The sequence below is a fragment of the Procambarus clarkii genome, chromosome 56 (genome assembly GCF_040958095.1).
Source record: "Procambarus clarkii isolate CNS0578487 chromosome 56, FALCON_Pclarkii_2.0, whole genome shotgun sequence".
Taxonomy (NCBI): Eukaryota; Metazoa; Arthropoda; class Malacostraca; order Decapoda; family Cambaridae; genus Procambarus; species Procambarus clarkii.
The window spans coordinates 20198963-20214092 of record NC_091205.1 but is presented as its reverse complement, the minus strand read 5'-3'; the positions used below and the strand labels follow the sequence as shown (position 1 = coordinate 20214092).

At 46.5% G+C, this 15130-nt stretch overlaps 1 protein-coding gene across 2 annotated transcripts in view; it reads right to left on the bottom strand.

The window, feature by feature from the left end:
* The window catches only part of LOC138353106 (macrophage mannose receptor 1-like), a 226362-nt gene that overhangs the window by 173371 nt on the left and 37861 nt on the right, over positions 1 to 15130 (bottom strand). The window lies entirely within an intron of this gene.

Here is a 15130-nt window from a genome sequence, read left to right as displayed (position 1 = left end):
ACTTACTCTAAAAAAATCCATAATCGATAAATTTAAGAATCGCTATCTTCCCAGTTTTAAAACATTCGTCGTCTTGGGTAAAAAGAGAAGGGGAAATCTCTCGGAATTTACCCCAAAGGCAAAGGCTTTTACAGTCTTCAAGTTGAGTTACTGAGGATGTATTCTAGGACGCTCTCTCTCATGTTATTGTTTAAGAAAGCTTCTGTACAAACTTTTGTTTAAAAAAGTTTATGCATTCCAGGAGTTGGCGTTCGAAACGCACTTAGATTTAAAACGCTAAAGCACTAGAGAAAGTTGCGAGGTGTACATGTTATATCAATATGTATTTCAGACACGAATGAAACCCCTCAGAAAAGTGCGTGCATCAAGCTGCCTTCTGCGAGATACGAGCAATGTACACTTTGTTGACGCGCGCTGTTTCACCGCTGCCCCAAACTGTATGCTTCAACACCGCCCTCAGCACTGATATATCTCTGGTCGCTCAGATCGTTGCTTTACACGCTCTTGTCCGACACGGCACGGCCCCCTCAGACACTGCACGGCCCCCTCAGACACTGCACGGCCCCCTCACACACGGCACGCCCTCTCTCTCACCACACACGGCACGAGATGCCCCTAGAAGCTAGTGACTACAACATTATCGCGATTCAGGATGTAACGGAACTAAAGGAACTGGATACACCTCAACACGTCGAGGAGTATACTCATACTCAGACTACTCATACTCAGACTACTCATACTCAGACTACTCATACTCAGACTACTCATACTCAGACTACTCATACTCAGACTACACAGAAGTAGGGACTACAATAAGGTGATGGATTTTCTGAGTGACGTCCAGTGGGAGAGGGAACTGGAAGGGGAGACAAATGAAATTAGGGAAGTTGTGACTCAAAAGTGTCCAGATGCAGCCTAAATATACATCCCACTCAAGAAGACGGTGGATGGGAATGGCAAAGTAAATCCCTAGTTTAATAGGAGAAACCAAGAAAAGAAGAGGAATAAAAAAAATAATGGAAAAGTAGAAGAGGGGAAGGAACAGAGGAGAATATAAATGCGCTAAAGTGAGCCTGAAATGAATCGACAGGGAAAAGGGGTTGAGAATTTTGAAAATGACAGCAGCTGCAAAAGCTACGGAACAACCAAAGCTGTTTTATACCTATGTAAGGAAACAAATAGTTAAGAGCTCATGTGACAAGGCTAAAAAATCAAGGGAAAAGTCTCACGGAAAACGACAAGGAGGTATGTGAGGAACTAAACGATAAAATTCACTAAATCTTTACAGTGGAACCAAGATAAAGACTAGAAATGAGTGATGAAAGGCCAGACGACACGGTAGTCACTGTGGAAGAGATTAAAAAAAACACCTGAAGAAAAAAGACGCAACAACATCAATCGAGCCAGACTATCTCCATGGCTACTGAAGGAGGCTACACAGGTGTTATGTCACTCGCTAACGGAGATATTTAATAAAGCACTCGATACAGGAATTCTTCCAGGATTGTATAAAAGGCCAACGAAGTCCCAATATTCACGAGAGGGGAGAGACAGAAGGCAGTAAATTATAGACCAGTGTCGCTGACAATTATTCCTTGTAAAGTGCTGAAGAAAGTAATCCAGATGAGAGCAGTGGAGCACCTGGAGAGGCTCAACTTTTGTAACAGAGCCTATCTTGAGGTTATCTTGAGATGATTTCGGGGCTTTAGTGTCCCCGCGGCCCGGTCCTCGACCAGGCCTCCACCCCCAGGAAGCAGCCCGTGACAGCTGACTAACTCCCAGGTACCTATTTACTGCTAGGTAACAGGGGCATTCAGGGTGAAAGAAACTTTGCCCATTTGTTTCTGCCTCGTGCGGGAATCGAACCCGCGCCACAGAATTACGAGTCCTGCGCGCTATCCACCAGGCTACAAGGCATAAGCACATGGTCAACGTTGACCAGACCACACACTAGAAAGTGAATGGACGACGACGTTTCGATCCGTCCTGGACCATTCACAACCGACTTGAGAATGGTCCAGGACGGCCCGAAACGTCGTCGTCCCTTCACCTTCTAGTGTGTGGTCTGGTCAACTTACTTTAGCCACGTTATTGTGACTCCTCGCCTGCACATGGTCAACCTTAGTGGTCACAGCAACAGTATACATAGATCACTATTGTCTGAGGACCTATAATGATATCAACCCAGCAATTACCACTTGAACCAGTGTCTAACTGGATAACTAGACGAACCGATTAGTTGAAGTGGGCCCCCCACTTGGACGCTTTTTTGCCGCCGAAAAAGTGGATTGCTCCCCTCAAAAATCGCTCGCAGTTTCCGAGATCATTCACCAGACGGAGTAACATCAGGCAATGTATAGGTCTCTCACACACGGCACACTTGTGGGAGTTTATTTCGCTTCTGCACGTCACGACAGACTGGTGAAGGCAGCAGGAGCCCCCTCCTCTCCTGCCTGCTGGTGGCACACAAGGGGCCCCTTCACTACATCTTCAGGGGGACCCCCTTCATCACATCTTCAGGGGGCCCCCTTCATCACATCTTCAGGGGGCCCCCTTCATCACATCTTCAGGGGGGCCCCCTTCATCACATCTTCAGGGGGCCCCCTTCATCACACCTCCAGGCCCCCCCCCTCATCACCCGCTGATGGGGACCATATCAGGAAGATATCATCAGAGGAATGTGCAAGGTTAGGCAACAATTATGAATTACCTTTCGAAATTTAAGAAATCATTCAGAACTTTGTACATCACTCATGTCAGACCAATCCTGAAGTATGCAGTTCCAGCGTGGAATCCATATCTAGTCAAGGTCGGAGAAAAACAACCAGATTAGTCCCAGAACTACGAGGTACGAGATCCAGGAATGGCTACAGGAGTTAAACCTCACGTCATTGGAAGACAAAAGATTACCACGTACAAAACTATGAAGGGAAATGATAGGCAAGATAGTAAAGACAGACTATTTAGCATGTTCGCACTCACACAAAGGGACACAGGTGGAAACCGAGTAGCCAAAATAAACCTCTCACACATTAGAAAGAATGTTTTCAGTGCCATAGTGAACAAAAGGAATGTATTAGGCAGTGACGTGGTGGAGGCTGACTCCATACACAGTTTCAACTGTAGATATGATAAGAGCCCAATAGTCTCGGGAACCTGTACACCAGTTGATTGACCAAAGAGGCGAAGTTCAATCCCCCGAGAGAAAATTCTGACAAGTTTATATGAGTATAATAATCACTCTCCCACGATATCTACAATCCTCCCAAACCACTATGGAGCCTGGGAGGACAGTAACCACTTGGGCTGGACGGTAGAGCGACGGTCTCGCTTCATGCAGATCTGCGTTCAATCTCCCGACCGTCCACAAGTGGTTGGGAACCATTCCTGTCCCCCATTCCATCACAAATCCTTATCCTGACCCCTTCCCAGTGCTATATAGTCGTAATGGATTGGCGCTTTCCCCTGATAACTCACTCCCTCTCCTCTCCCACAGTAGCGGCCTGGGAGCACCACCACCACTCTCCCACAGCATCCATTAACACCCATTATCACCATTTTCTCCATCATGCTTACGGGGGCCTCTCCCATTTACCATCTTTATCCTTTAAACACCTATTTTTTTATTTTATTTTATTTACACCTCTCAATTTACCTCCAGTTTTATTTCACGGAGCCAAATACATTGTCCCTTTAACTCCATTTATGTTAAAAAAAAATGTATCCGCCTTCATGTATTTTACTCCCTCAATATCTCCTCCCTTGTCCATCTATTTTATCTCCCATTTTCTGCCCCTCATTTCGTTTTTGTCAACCTTTGTCTGAATCAGGAAAAAAGTAAAATTATGTATAACAGAGAGAAGGGGGTAAGAATAATTGTAGTAAAGAATTCTCTCTCTGTCTTTGCCAAAAAAAACGAGAAGTAGAATTGAGAAGGGATTTTTTTTTAAATGGTTGGTGATAATTTGACCCCTATGTATTTTTGGCCCTTATTTATTTGTCCCCCTCTTGGAAAGATGTGGTTGTCTAGTATCCACGAGTATTTTATTCTAACCAACCTGTAATGGGAGACCAAAACCATAAACCCTCTCAATTTTAACCCTCAGTCTTTGAGGGGTCCAGTCTTTTGGGGGGGGGGGTCCAGTCTTTGGGGGGGGTCCAGTCTTTGGGGGGTCTAGTCTGTTGGGGGTCCAGTCTTTGGGGGGTCCAGTCTTTGGGGGGGTCCAGTCTTTGGGGGGATCCAGTCTTTGGGGGGTCCAGTCTTTGTGGGGGGGGGTCCAGTCTGTTGGGGGGGTCCAGTCTTTGGAGGTCAATCTTTGGGGTCCTGTCTTTGAGTAAGGTTAGGTTAAACACTAAAGATGTTCTGATCTGCCTGAGACTAAACACTCAGATGTTCAAACATCTGAGTGTTTAGCCTCTACCTGTGTCACCTTGGACCGGGAAAATATCGAGAGGGCAGAAATGTCCTGGACATGTCAAGGAGGAAGAGAGAGCAGGAAGGTCAAGACCGGAGAAACGTCAGATCCCTCACTCCATCTCCTATGATACTGAATTCGTTCCAGTGAGACAATCTTGCTCCATGAATAGAACAGAGGACATAGTGGGAGGGGGGAAAAAAAAGCCTCGTACGCCACACACAAAAGCAACTCTTCTTGGTCACGCAACCTGGGTTAATATAACTTTTTTCCTCATTGTTATAAATACACCAGTCCTGGTTTTTTCAGACCAGAGGAGAAGACGGTAGACGGTGTAGCAGGCCTTGTTGTGATGCCCCACTCAGTGTGGGGGGGGGGGGGCGCTTGTTGTCACTCAGACACCCAAATAGTCCCTTGTCACGCCATGGCTAGAGGATGGGTAGGACAGGCACCGGGGGGGGGGGAAAGAAAGAAAAAGAGAGAGAGAGAGAGAGAGAGAGAGAGAGAGAGAGAGAGAGAGAGAGAGAGAGAGAGAGAGAGAGAGAGAGAGAGAGAGAGAGACAGACAGAGAGTAAAGATACAAAAGTCATCCCTCGGCTCATAAACAAACATTCATAGACGATCTTGTCCATCAAGATCATGGATATTAAATGGACGACGTTCAAAAGTGGGTTATATTCAGATGAGAATCAGAAACTCTTAAGGAAACTTACATCGGAAAGAGTTGGACCTAAAGTCTGGGTGTCCCTGGTGAAAGATCTGCAGGAATATTCCTCTGAGGACACAGTCCCGCCTCTAAACTGAGGAGGATAGAAGAGTTGCAACCAGCAATTAGGAGAAGGTTGATCTACCAGCAAACAATGTTGCTGCCAAGATGCAGCTTCCTAATCTTGCATCTTGGGACTGATAAAGTAATAATATGAGGCTATGTTTACCATTGCAATAAACAACATGAAAATTTAAGACCGACAGCTTCTTTATAAATCATATCCAAAACTCTGATAATATAACTGATGAAAACAAGAACACAGCAAACTTTGAAAATTAAATTCAATATTTACAAAGAAATGTAAAGTACCAGTAGCTTGAGTACCAAGTGTAGTATCAATAAAAAGCTTGGATACACTGGGAGATACCAGAAGCACTTGAAACCTTTAACTTCTTAAACCTTATTTAACTTCTCTGCCTAAGGTAAAAAAATCTACAGACCAGTCGCACTAATATGCATCCCTTAAGCTTATGGAAGAGTGAGTAGGAATCAAATCTCAAGTTTTGTGGTGAACAATGACTTTTATAATCCTGGTCAAAATAGATTTTGAGTAGGAAGATCTTGCTTTTCGTAATTACTCAACTATTACTGCAAAATCACAGAAGCATTAGAAGAAAAAACAAAATGCATGTTGAATTTGCATGAACACAAGACAGAACACGAAACAGTGGGTAAAAATTGGATGGGTTTGGATTTGGGAGGGACTTGGGTAGATGCTGGTTCGGTGGCAGGGTTGTTGATTTGTGGAACCAATTCCCGCGTAACGTGCTGGAGGTGGGGTCCCTCGATTGTTTCGAGCGCGGGTTGGACAAGTATATGAGAGGGATTGGGTGGTTATAAACAGGAGCTGCCTCGTATGGGCCAATAGGCCTTCTGCTGTTGCCTTTGTTCTTATGTTCTTATGAATACATGGACATTTGCAAAGACATTTGATAAATGTGGCCGTGGAGTGATAGCTCATAAAATTACAGGTAAAGTAGGACAATGGATATTAAATTTCAGTTAAACAGAATGCAATGAACAAGAGTCAAATAAGATCAAGTCTAAGTTCAGAGAAAAGCTCTGTGGCTCAGGAGAGTCCTTGCGCTAATGCCTTTTGTCATTATGTCAGATATAGACAAAAATACAAGAGACAGCCTTGTGTCATCCTCTGCTCACGATACACATATCAGCATGAAGATTACTTTTGTATCAAAAATTAATTAAAGCCGACGCAGGCGATGAGTCACAATAACGTGGCTAAAGTATGTTGACCAGACCACACACTAGAAGGTGAAGGGACGACGACGACGACGTTTCGGGCAGTCCTGGACCATTCTCAAGTCGATTGTGAATGTAATCCTGGGACAATCGACTTGAAAATGGTCCAGGACGGACCGAAACGTCGTCGCCCCTTCGCCTTCTAGTGTGTGGTCTGGTCAACAATTAAGGCCAACGTCAATAAAAGTCTTCGATTGGGCAACGGAAAATAACATGATGTTCAACAGTAATAAATTCCAGATACCAATCGTAAAAATAAAGAACTAAAGCGAAATACATTATCCAAGACAACCAGATGAAGAAAAAACAAGAAAATAAAGGAACTGTGAATAATAAAGTCAGATGGGGTAACGTTCAGTGAGCATTAGTACGCGAATACAGACAGCATTAGCAAAGAAAATGATTGGATAATTTAGAACTTGTAATCCAGGGTTATCTTGAGGTTATCTTGAGATGATTTCGGGGCTTTAGTGTCCCCGCGGCCCGGTCCTCGACCAGGCCTCCACCCCCAGGAAGCAGCCCGTGACAGCTGACTAACACCCAGGTACCTATTTTACTGCTAGGTAACAGGGGCATAGGGTGAAAGAAACTCTGCCCATTGTTTCTCGCCGGCGCCCGGGATCACCGGACTCGTACTTTTCAAAGCCCTTGTGCTACCTTGCCTTGAGTACTCCCCAGTACTCCCTTCCCCCTTTCAAAGAAGTGCAGATTTCCGAAAGAAAAAAAGGAATACAGACACCATACATGCCACCCATCGACCCAGTTAAGCACCTAAACTATAGGGACCATCTCAAAGCTCTCAACCCGCCAAACACACACCGAAACTACGACGTTGGTACAACGTTCGAACAAGTTTTACCACCACCTAACCAGTTATAACAACCAATATAGCAAGTTGTAACAACGTTCTAATACGTCATAAACACGTTAAGCCAAGATGTAACAACTTTATTACAAGTTTTAATATGCGGAAAATAGAGACAGTTTCGGTTTGTGTTTCCAGGGAAAACGAACTCCCTGTAAAGAGAGACGCGCGGGGTATCACATAATATATGCATTATAGCATGCATGTGAAATGCAACACTGACGGGAAATATATGGTAGGAAATACGGGAGAGAGCCTATGAGGCGTAAAGGTATTATAGAGAGACTCGGAGAACACATTGAACATCAGAATTCAGTAGAATTTCTGGTTGCAATTCTTTTACCATGTCGTAGCTCAGTCGATTAAGACAGCGTCTGGGATGCTCTTAGACGTAGGTTCGAATCCTCGTCACGGCCCTTGTGGATTTGTTCATTGAACATCAGAAGTACACGGCCATTCAATCTCCTCCCGCGCAAATGTCAACAATATTGTTGGTACAAAACTAGGCCTCTTCAAGAGAAAATTAGACACATTCCTGCAGGAAGCACTGGACCAACCAGGCTGTAGAGGATGTGCGCGCCTGCGGGCCACTCCAATCAATAGCCTGTTGGACCAAGTTACCACAAGAGAGGGCCCAGTCTTGGGAAGTTTAACAACTCCCGGAACCTAGAGTGCAGGTGTATCAGGTCTGTGGAGCCATATTAAATGGATCCAGTTTAAGAGGACAAATGGAGAAGCTCTTCAATGGGATCAAACCAGCAAATCTAAATTTCCCAAGCGCGCGCGTACACTTTTTTCTCATAGATTACAGGTCAATATGTCAAATTCCTTTGGTATTAATGTCCCGATTTTGTTTCTTTGTTTATGCTTCTTTAAAAGGGGAATATAAACAACGCTTTAAATATATAAGTACAAAAGAGAACTGGAAACAATATAAATGGGAGAAATTTAGACTTTAGTCTAAACTTTAGAAGTTTAGTTCTAAAGTTTAGACTAAACTAAAGAAGTTTAGTCTTTAGCCAGGACTTTAGGAAAGTCCTGGCTAAAGACTGGGTCAGAAACAGCGTAGTTAATCTATGGAACAAACTACCTGATTACATAATAGAAGGGATCGAAGGATTGTTTCAAGTATGGACAGACATATGTATGAATAGGTTCCGATGGATATAATTAGACGCCGCCTCGTATGAACTAAAAAGTTTTCTACAATTCCCTTAATTTTAATGTTCTTAGTCCACACATTCCTGCAGCTGGGGAGATGAGGCCCCCACTTCATCTCCCTAAACCTCTGGGGGAATGAAGTCCCTTCCACACACCCGCCAGTCTTGCGTTCTCTGGGAAAATCCTATTACACATCGGGAAAGCTGTCAAAATATTATTTGTGGAAGATTGCGTTAGCAAAATATTCAAAGTTCTTTTTCCATTATTGTTTCTATAGCGCTAGTGTTGTGACCACTGCTTCAGCAGCGGTAGTGTTGTGACCACTGCTTCAGCAGCGCTAGTGTTGTGACCACTGCTTCAGCAGCGCTAGTGTTATGACCACTGCTTCAGCAGCGCTAGTGTTGTGACCACTGCTTCAGCAGCGCTAGTGTTATGACCACTGCTTCAGCAGCGCTAGTGTTATGACCACTGCTTCAGCAGCGCTAGTGTTGTGACCAGTTTCAGTTATTAATGTTAACTTAACGTTTATTTTTGTATTAGATAACTGTTAAAAATGTATTTTCCGCTACAAGACTACACTCGACTGCCTGTCTTCGCCACCACCCGGGCACGACCACACACTGTACTGACCACCATAATATTGCCCTAACATTAACGACAGAACCACCACACTGAGCCCGAGCAGGCCCAATAGGCTCCAATATCTGTACACCAGTCGAGAGGCGGGGAACCAAAGAGCCAAAGCTCAACCCCCCTCGCAAGCACAACTAGGTGAGTATTAAAAGCAGTAAAGATGGGCCAAGTGCGACCTTCAAGGGGAGAAAATAATCCGAGAACTTTCAAGAACGTCGAATAATATAAATGTGGGAGAAGACCTGCAGTGGTCTTGAGCGGAAATAATGTGAAGTGGATGGCAGGAAAGTGGATTTACTGTTCAAGTGGACCTGACACCCGTGGAGGACGCCTGCTCCAGGCAAGTGAAAATGGATACGGTGGAGAGAAACTATTGGACAGAACCAAAAGTGGATTTTTATTGATGAGGCAAGAGACGGGGAGACGGGTCTGGGGCAGGAGCAGAGGGACGGGCAGCCCCACACATACATACATACATACATACACACACACACACACACACACACACACACACACACACACACACACACACACACACACACACACAGTGTGAGAGAGAGAGTGTGTGTGTGTGTGTGTGTGTGTGTATGTGTGTGTGTGTGTGTGTGTGTGTGTGTGTATGTGTGTGTGTGTGTGTGTGTGTGTATGTGTGTGTGTGTGTATGTGTGTGTGTGTGTGTGTGTATGTGTGTGTGTGTGTGTGTGTGTATGTGTGTGTGTGTGTGTGTGTGTGTGTGTGTGTGTGTGTGTGTGTGTGTGTGTGTGTGTGTGTGTGTGTGTGTGTGTGTGTGTGTGTGTGCGTGTGCGCGCGCGCGCGCGCGTGCGTGAAGGGAGGTTCTCCCACTCTCAAGACGATGTTTACAAATTTATCTGATGAACGCAGGTGAATACACATTATATTCACGTATGAACTTATTAGAATCAACGGGAAACCCCGGTAAAGTCGAGATCGAGGCGAGCAGTAGCGCAGGAGCAAGTGGTGAGGGAGGCTTGTGTTTACGTGGGAGGAAGATGGGAGGATTGTGTTTACGTGGGAGGAAGACGAGGTGCAGATGTTCCCTCCCGCCCCACCTGAGAGGCTCCCGACAGCTACACTGTGAGAATAATCACAGGGATCTGTACCCCGTCTGAGGGCATTTACTACAGAAACGCGGCTATGATCCAGGATACTCCGGTACAAATTATAATTTCCATTACACCGGAGCATTGAAATAATGAAATGTATAATGCAAATATTAAAAGGACCTGCATGTTCTCTTTTATGTCCTCCTCTCGCAGTGCATGCATATGCATAAACCTCTTTCAGCCAATGGATGTAGCGTACTGCTATCAGATTGAAGTAGGTTTTTTAACCCTTCACATCCACTCGTGTCTGTCTTTTTCTGTTTTTTAGACTGACTATACACCCCACATACGAATAATTAATGATTATATATACAAATAATTATTCCATCGAGTGAGTCTTGCCACCGTATTCTCATGTGGCATTCGTTCCATAAGGTTCAGCACGTTTGGAACGAACAAGCATGTTATTAGGGGCTCCGGACAGCAGCCCCCTAACAACGCCTCGCACATTTATCATTTAATAACTGGACTGTCTTATCCTGAGCAGTTATCCTTGCTCGAGGCCTGGGAGTGTGGGTTTGGGGGGGGGGAGTGGAGGGCTGCGGGAGGGGAGGTGGGGGGGCTATGGAGGGGGCGGGGGTTGAGTGGTTAACGTGGGGGATTGAGTTGTGGACTGTGGAATGGGTCGACTGGGGATCCCAGGAGAAAGATGACAGAAGATTGTAGGACAGGAAAGGGGTTGAGGAGACGGGAAAGATGGAGTTGAGGAGACGGGAAAGACGGGGAAAGTCGAGGACAGAGCTATAACGAAATTCAAATTGTTACATCCAGAAATTTTTGATTGTGCAGTGTTATCATAGCCAAGAACACCCCCTACTAACGTTGTGTAAAACCACGCAGCGACCTTCCCCCCCCCCCCCCCTCTCAAGAGTAACGCCCCTAGTAACACCACCAACGCTAAAAACCTGCCCAGAATTGTACAATTTACAATCCTATACCACCAGAGAAAAACTTTGTAACTTCATTGTCTCCCCATTACAAAATCTCGACGTACTGGTGTTGTTATCCCTGATGCTCTGCCCTCGGTACGCTATGTCGAGGCAAAACTAGTTTTTTTTCTTTTTAGGCTACGGCCTTTCCGTCACGAAATGACGAACTTGATGCTTCGTGAAATTCGCCCTTCTGGGAGATGGCATAAAGGTGTATAGCACCTGTGACCACAATATCCAGAGCGGTTAAACCCTGAACATAGTCATTTCCAAAATATAAAAAAAAAATATATAAAAATCGTTCTCGTTTTCGGTTATATTCCGCCATTGTCCAGTTTTAAAAAATCACATTTTTCAATTAAAGTTGGACTCATAGCCAGAAAATAGCTCAACAATAGTATAAAAAAATAAAGCTTGTTTCCTACCAGCGCGTCAGAACTGAATGCATTTTTTTTCACGTACGTGTTGACACGTACGTGACAGTTATGCCCGTTATCTTGAGGTTATCTTGAGATGATTTCGGGGCTTTTAGTGTCCCCGCGGCCCGGTCCTCGACCAGGCCTCCACCCCCAGGAAGCAGCCCGTAGCAGCTGCCTAACTCCCAGGTACCTAGTTACTGCTAGGTAAACAGGGGACATCAGGGCGAAAGACACTTTTCTCATTTGTTTCCGCCTTCACCGGGGATCGAACCCGGAACCTCAGGACTACAAATCCGAAGCGTTGTCCACTCAGCTGTCAGGCCCGTGTACAGGCCTCTAGCGCCGAGACCTCGTGAATATTTTGGTCTGTGTTTACACTTAACGTGGGAGCTGTCAGTTGAATCTTCAGTGTGATGACCAAACCCACACACCAGAAGAAGATGACGTTTCGGTCCGTCATGGACCATTATCGAGTCGTATAGACCATTATCAATCTTCAGTATGATGCTTGTCAATGTGACTTGGGCTCTGTGGACCAGATACCTTACCTCCGACGACTTCACTCTCAGGAAAGAACGTCGTTTAATAGGAGCTGCCTCGTATGGGCCAATAGGCCCTCTCCAGTTCTTATTCCTACTGCTATCCCCTCTACTACATCGTACTTTGCTCCTCACCGCTCTTGCCTATTCATTGCCTGCATCTACTTCCTCATCACACACGGGGGAGACATCTCCGGTCACGCAGGGTGCAGTCGCACCTCCACAGATCTCCAGTATCAGCTCTTGATACTGGTAATGGCTCAAAAGGGCCACCACTTACGGGCTATTCATGCCCGTGCCACCTTTTGGGTGGCCCAATCTTCATCAATCAATCATTCCTCATCACAATCGACTTGAGATTGTGGTCCAGGACGGACCGAAACGTCGTCGTCCCTTCACCTTCTAGTGTGTGGTCTGGTCAACAACGTCGCAACATGCAACTGTCTCCTTGATTACATTTTTTCTTTGACCAAGTCCCCGCAGTAAGAAATTTTTTTTATCCACAAGACTGTGTATGGCCATTATAAAATTCTAACATCGTGTGTTTGTACACACGATGTATGTACCACCCGTGTTAAACATGTTTCACCCATGCGTGTATACTAACATGCGTATATCACCCCATGTTAAATAATCCCTCTTTGTTTTCCCTGGCAATTCCCCTGGGGATTTTGAGTATGAAGATCATGTCTCCACCAAGCTCTCCTGTCTTCCAGCGATGCGAGGTGCAGTTCACACAGCCTTTCCTTGTAACTCATGCCTCTCGTGCGTGTGTGTGTGTGGGGGGGGGGGGGGAGGTGCGCGCCTGTCTTTTGTTTAGGGGGAGGAGAAAAGGTTCATTCCTCATTGAATATTTAGATTTAATTTAAGAAAGTGGGGGTCGAAGGCTGCAGGTGGGCTGGGCGAGCGTGTAGGAACCTGCTCCACATCTCCTGATTCATTACTCTGTCATAAATGGCTTCAGGTGCGACATTAGTGATCGCCCTACGCCGCCGCCGCCCGCCGGCTGCAGGTGGCATGCATATTCAAATTATAATTGATTGTATTTGCCTTTGTAAACAGTGTTAACACCTCTCCGACGATCTCGTTGTTCAATTGTGTTAACTTCGATGAGCTATATGATGATATTGATTTATTATACAGTAATACTCTAGTTAAGCATGGGGTCACACTCCGTTATATAAACGTTAGGATATCATCACGATATCATCACGTGAGGATCTTCATGTACCGGAGTGAGGCGAGGCCACCTCCAGGCTACAGGGATCCGAGAAGATGCTCTCATCAAGAAATATATAAACTCGAGGATTCCTCCTTATCTGGCCAGCCGAGGAGGAGGAGGATGGCAGTGGCTTTTATACAGTCGGGAATACCATTTTAACCCGAACTAAGATGGCCAGGGCTCTGAGACAGTGTGACGGTCAGGGCTCTGAGACAGTGTGTGTGGTGACGGTGTGACGGTCAGGGTACTGAGACAGTGTGTGTGGTGACGGTGTGACGGTCAGGGTACTGAGACAGTGTGGTGACGGTGTGACGGTCAGGGTACTGAGACAGTGTGGTGACGGTGTGACGGTCAGGGCTCTGAGACAGTGTGGTGACGGTGTGACGGTCAGGGTACTGAGACAGTGTGGTGACGGTGTGACGGTCAGGGCTCTGAGACAGTGTGGTGACGGTGTGACGGTCAGGGTACTGAGACAGTGTGACGGTCAGGGCTCTGAGACTGTGTGTGTGGTGACGGTGTGACGGTCAGGGCTCTGAGACAGTGTGTGTGTGGTGACGGTGTGACGGTCAGGGCTCTGAGACAGAGTGTGTGTGGTGACGGTGTGACGGTCAGGGCTCTGAGACAGTGTGTGTGTGGTGACGGTGTGACGGTCAGGGCTCTGAGACAGAGTGTGTGTGGTGACGGTGTGACGGTCAGGGCTCTGAGACAGTGTGTGTGTGGTGACGGTGTGACGGTCAGGGTACTGAGACAGTGTGTGTGTGGTGACGGTGTGACGGTCAGGGCTCTGAGACAGAGTGTGTGTTGTGACGGTGTGACGGTCAGGGCTCTGAGACAGTGTGTGTGTGGTGACGGTGTGACGGTCAGGGCTCTGAGACAGTGTGTGTGTGTGGTGACGGTGTGACGGTCAGGGTACTGAGACAGTGTGTGTGTGGTGACGGTGTGACGGTCAGGGCTCTGAGACAGAGTGTGTGTGGTGACGGTGTGACGGTCAGGGCTCTGAGACAGAGTGTGTGTTGTGACGGTGTGACGGTCAGGGCTCTGAGACAGAGTGTGTGTTGTGACGGTGTGACGGTCAGGGCTCTGAGACAGTGTGTGTGTGGTGACGGTGTGACGGTCAGGGCTCTGAGACAGAGTGTGTGTGGTGACGGTGTGACGGTCAGGGTACTGAGACAGAGTGTGTGTGGTGACGGTGTGACGGCCAGGGCTCTGAGACAGAGTGTGTGTGGTGACGGTGTGACGGTCAGGGTACTGAGACAGTGTGTGTGTGGTGACGGTGTGACGGCGTAACTTCACTTATATTCCAATTAAAATGAATGCTCCATTACCAATAACAAATGTTATTTTATTCCTAAGAAGGTTACACATGTTAGAAACATTACATCGCGACAACATCCAGTAGCGACACGTACCTGTGTAAACAAAAAAAAAGTAGAGCACCAGTGTTGCAGTGATCAGGACCGTTGTATTGCAATAAAGACGACCCGTCGTCGTGTGAGGTGGGAACGACTGGGCACCTGTGTTCTCCTGGTGGCACGACTGGGCACCTCTGTGTTCCTGGTGGCACGACTGGGCACACCTCTGTGCTCCTGGTGGCACGACTGGGCACACCTCTGTGCTCCTGGTGGCACGACTGGGCACCTCTGTGTTCCTGGTGGCACGACTGGGCACACCTCTGTGCTCCTGGTGGCACGACTGGGCACACCTCTGTGTTCCTGGTGGCACGACTGGGCACACCTCTGTGCTCCTGGTGGCACTTGGGAGGAAACAGCATGATAAATAACTTACCCAGTTACT